This window comes from Tupaia chinensis, unplaced genomic scaffold (assembly GCF_000334495.1).
Source record: "Tupaia chinensis unplaced genomic scaffold, TupChi_1.0 Scaffold000283_2, whole genome shotgun sequence".
Lineage (NCBI taxonomy): Eukaryota > Metazoa > Chordata > Mammalia > Scandentia > Tupaiidae > Tupaia > Tupaia belangeri.
In genome coordinates this window covers 141,426-146,959 of record NW_006159767.1, presented here as the reverse complement: position 1 = coordinate 146,959, position 5,534 = coordinate 141,426, and positions in this window count along the sequence as shown.

The window sequence follows — 5,534 nt, the reverse complement described above, 5'->3', positions numbered from 1 at the left end:
GGCGGCTTCCGGGCTCGGTCCCCGCGGCTCAGCTTCCGCCGCGGCCCTGAGTGTGCGTCTTTTCTTAGCGAAGTCCTGAGCTCTCGCTTTGACTTGCGTTTTCTCGGCGCCGTGGAAATCCGGCCAAAGGGAGGCGGTGTGGCTGCCCGGGGAGGAAACGGTCCCCCTGATCGACCCAGTCCGGGAGACTCGGCTGCTTTGCTGGCTCCACAGCCTCCCTCCACTGTTGTCCGGCTTTTAAAAATGCGTTTGTGCGGGAACCGGCAGTTAGCGTAATGGCTATGTCGCTGGACTCCCACGTAGTCGACCGCGGTTCGTGTCCCGGACCCGGTGGCTTAAACTCACGCCGGGCGCGTGTGCGTGCGTGCCCAAGATCCCGAGAGGAGAAGGGATTGCGGCGTGACCATCCCCCCTGGGGGGTGATTTCTCGCTTTCTGTCTCTATGTCTCTCTCTCTGTCTGTCTGGCGCCCTACAGTGAAAATCTCTCCAAAAAAAAAAAAAAGTAAAAAAATGCGTTTGTGCGGAGGTACGTTTTTATCCTAGGAAGTCAGGTGAAATAGTGAAAATACGCCACCTCATGGCTTGACAACAGATGCGGAAAAGCTCGGGTCACGTCCTGTGAAACTGCTAGAACGCGGGGGCTAGTGGATGGCGTAGAGTTATGTCGCGGGGCTCCCACATGGCCGGCCCAGGTTCGAGTCCCGGACCTGGTGCCTTGATAAATCATGCCGGGCGCGTGTGCTTGCGTGCCCAAGGTCCTGGGAGGAGAATGGAAAAGGGATTGGGATGTGGCCATCCCCTGGGGGTGAGCACTGTGATGTGGTTACAGGCGCTGGACTCCCACATGGCGGATCACAGTTCCAGCCCCAGGTCGTTGTGTTCCTTTACCTTCTCTCTCTCTTTCTCTCTTTCTCTCTCTCTCAGTCTGTTCCTCTCTGGTCAAATGAAAATAAAGTTAAAATCATTCGTTAAGAAAAATCTCTTTAAAAAGTGTTAAAAAAAATCTACTGAGAGTTCAATTATTTTCAAAATTATTGTATTTGTATGATTTTATTTATTTTTTAAGTAACACTGATTTTACTAAGAGTAAAGAATAGTGTCTAGGGACCAGCAGTTGGCGTAATGGCTATGTGTTGGACTCCCATGTAGTCAACTCTGGTTCGAATCCCAGTCCCAGTGGCTTACTGTGTGCATGCGTGCCCAAGATCCCGAGAGGAGAATGGAGGAGAAGGGATTGCAGCGTGGCCATCCTCCCTGGGGGGTGATTTCCCGCTTTCTGTCTCTCTGGTGAGTGCACACGCCCTATAGCGAAAACTTCTCCAAAAAAAAAAAAACAGTGTCTAAAGTAGAAATTTGCAGCCTCTGTTTCTCCATATGGAAGTAGGGGAAGGTGAACATTAAATTGAATAGGTTCCATTAATTTGGTTTTCCTAGAGGCCTTACACGGTATATTTGACAGTACAGAAAGTAACTTGGAAATAGTAAATGGGGAGCCAGTGACTAAATGTTTGACCACGTCTTAGAAAAAAATACAAGTGAGCACATCGTATCCTCATGTGCTGCTCAAGACACCACTTAAGTAGGTATGTAATAGGTTTTTAAAGCATGAGATTTGAGCAAACATCAACTGCACTGGTAATGCATGTGTTTTTTTTTTTTGAGAGAGAAATTTTTGCTCTAGGGAACATGCGCTTGCTGGAGAGATGGAGAGAGACAGCGAGACAGAAAGTGAGAAATCACCCCAGGGGGATGGCCACGCCGCAATCCCTTCTCCATTCTTTCCTCTCGGCATTTTGGGCATGCACGCACAGGCACCTGGCATGAGTTTCGAGCCCCCCTGTCCTGGACTGGAACCGCTGTCGGCCACCAGGGAGTCCAGCGCTGCAACCACTATGCCACCTACGGACCCTGGTGAGGGATGAACTTGACAAATCCTGAAGGCCGCATTCGGGGGAAGCCTGACCTCACGGGACCTCAGGCCGCCAGGCCTTGCTGCTCCGGAACAGCGGCTCGCCCTGGTGAGGTCTTCCCCAGCCTTTAGATAGCACAGTCTCCAGGGAGCCCCTGGGCTGCTCCTCTCCCAGCCCACAAGGGGATCGAGTCCCTTCCCTGGAGCTCCCGGAGTGGGCCTGACTTACCACAGCCCCTTGCTTCGCTTTGTGGTTCTCCACTTGGTCTTCACTGGCAGCGACTAAGCCACATGTCTTGGTAGCACCAGCGCCCAGCCCGGTGCCTGACACGGGACAGACAGCGAACGCGAGTTAAGTGAATACACGAGGTGCCGGAGGGCACCATCTTGTCACTGACGACTAATAACAAGGGAAGCTTTTCAGTTAAAAACAAGGGAGCTGGCAGGTGACACAGTGGTTAAGGCGCTGAACTCCCACGTGGCCCACCGTGATTTGGGTCCTGGGCTTGGCTACATGCCTTCTCACTTCCCTCTTTATCTTTCTGGTCCTTTTTTTCTTTTCTTTTTTTTTTAAGAGAGAGATTTTTGCTAAAGGGCGTGTGCACTTCCCAAGGAGACAGTAAGTATGAAGTCACCCCTCCAGGGGGATGGCTACACTCCAAGCCCTTCTCTTCCATCCTCCTCTTGGGATCTTGGGCATGCGCACCAGGTCCGGGCAGGACTTGAACTGTAGCCGACTACATGGGAGTCCAGCAACGTAACCATTACGCCATCTGCCAGTCCCATCTCTGGTCAATTTTTTTAATATAATAATAAATAAAAATGAAATGAGATCATTGAAAAGAAACTAAAGGATATTTTATCTTATTAAGGTCTTTTTTAGGAGTGTAGCAGGTGTGGTGGTTAAGGTACTGGATTCCCACATAGCTCACCATGGTTCAAGTCCGAAACCTGGCGGCTTAGTTTCTCATTTTTTCTATCTGTCCCTCTCTGTTGAGTGCATGTGCCTTATAGCAAATTAAAAAAAAAAAAAGTTCAGGGACCAGCAGTTAGCATAATGGCTATGTCACTGGACTCCCACGTAGTCAGCCACAGTTCAAGTCCCGGACCCGGTGGCTTAAACTCACGCCAGGCGCGTGTGCGTGCGTGCGTGCCCAGGATCCCAAGAGGCGAATGGAGGAGAAGGGGTGCCCAAAATCCCAAGAGGAAGTGGGAGGAGAAGGGATTGCAGTGTGGCCATCCCATCTGGGGGGGATTTCTCACTTTTCCTCTCTCTCTCTCTCTAGTGAGCGCACATGCCCTGTAATAAAACTAAAAAAGGAAAAAAATCTTAAACATGTATTTATTGAGGGCCAGCAGATGGCATAGTGGAGGTTAAGGCTCTGCACTCACACATGCCTACTGCATTTCAAGTCCTGGACCTGGTGACTTGAAAATCATGCCGTGTCCGTGTGAGTGTGTGTCGAAAATCCTGAGAGGAAAATGGAGAAGGGATTGTAATATGACCATTCCCCGGAGATGTGATTTCTTACTTTCCCTCTCTGTCTCTCTCTGGTGAGTATACATGTCCTATGGCAAAAACTTTTAAAAAAAAATTTTAAAGGTTGGGGTCAGCAGGTGGCATAGTGGTTACATCACTGGACTCCCACGTGGCCGACCGTGGTTTGCATCCCAGACCTGGTGGCTTGAAAATCATGCCAGATGTGTGTGTGTGCGTGCCCAAGAACCCAAGAGGAGAATGGAGGAGAAGGGATTGCGGCGTGGCCATCCCCCCTGGGGGGTGATTTCTCGCTTTCTGTCTCTCTGTCTTTCTGGTGAGCACACACGCCCTATAGCAAAACCGCTCCACCCCCCCCCAAAAAAAAAATGTCACAAGCTGTTGTCACAGTTCTCTGAGATCCCCCAGTCTTGGAATACCAAACCTCAGAGTGACCACCAGGAAAAGGAGGAGCAGACGCTGCTGCCGCGGGTCCTTTGCGTGTGCAGTGATAAACAGCCTCACTGCAGATCACCCTCACAGCCCTTCCTCAGGGTTCTGAGAAGCAAGACCTACAGAAGAAGTAGGAAAAGAAAGAAAGGTTGTTTGAAAGAGGTCGAGGGGAACGTCCACGAGGTCAGGAAAAGAGAATGCAAAACCAGGAAAAGAGAACAGTTTTGCTAAAAGAAAAACTGCAGCAATTTTAACAGTTTAATTGAGGGACTGGCAGGGGCATGGTAGTTAAGGGTGCTGGACTCCCACATGGCCAACCATAGTTCAAGTCCCAGGCCTGGAGGCTTGCTTTCTCTCTTTTTCTCTCTCTTCAAATAAAAATGAATAAAGTTAAATAATCATTTTTTTAAAATTATTTTATTTAAGGGACCAGCAGTTAGCGTAATGGCTATGTCACTGGACTCCCATGTGGTCGACCATAGTTCAAGTCCCGGACCCAGTGGCTTAAATGCACACCGGGCGTGCATGCATGCGTGCCCAAGATCCCGAGAGGAGAAGGGATTGCGGTGTGACCATCCCCCCAGCGGTGATTTCTCGCTTTCTATCTCTCCGTCTGTCATTCTGGCGAGCACAGGCACCCTGTAGCAAAAAAAATAATAATTTTGTTTAACATTTATTTGGGTTATACTCTAGTTGGGCCGTCAGTTTAGCAGTAAAGTAGGGTGCAGTTCCTTAAGTAAGACCTCGAAGTTTGGTATGCGGCCACCCTCACGTAAATGACCCATGTTCATTTAGCAATTTGAAGGAAAAAAGAGTTGTCATTATCAACCTTTCAGGCACGCCACAGCTTCAGTTAGAGATGACAATGCTACTATGTCACTGGTGGGGACGACCATTCTGTGGGGCCTGGGGCAGCAGGTGACGTGGTGGTTAAGGTGCTGGACTCCTATGTGGTGGACAGCAGTTCGAGTCCCAGACCCCGAAGCCTTGAAAATCATGGCAGGCACGTGTGTGCACATGCCCAGAGTCCCAGGAGGAGAGTGGAGGAGAAGGGTCTGTGCTGTGGCCATTCCCCCGGGTAGTGACTTCTTTCCAAGGAGCACATGCGCCCTATGACAAAGATCGAAAGCAAACTGATTCCTGGGGGTGAAAAGCTCTTCCGTGGTTTGTGGCAGGATAGTTTGCAGCCCCCTAAGATAGAGTCATGTATTTAAGGGGGGGATGTCTTCCAAAAGTCCATGGAAAATACAGATTATGAAAAACATATATAAGGATTTCAGCTTTTTTGCACCAAAATAAACTTGTTTACATTTTTTTTTTCTGAAAGTTTTTTTTTTTGCTATGGGGCATGAGCGCTTGCCAGAAACACAGAGACGGAAAGTGAGAAATCACCCCCCAGGGGGGATGGCCACGCCGCAATCCCTTCTCCTCCATTCTCTCTTGGGATCTTGGGCATGCACGCACACGTGCCCAGCATGAGTTTAAGCCACCGGGTCTGGGACTCGAACCGCGGTCTACTACATGGGAGTCCAGCGACATAGCCATTACGTTAACTGCTGGTCCCAATTTGTTTTTACTTTAATTCCATTATTTTTCCATGGAATTTCTGAAGTCCCTTTGTAGACTGTACCTCTGGTATCAGAATGTCACAGGACCTGGCTTGCGGCGCAGTCACTGGCAGACCGAACTGCAGT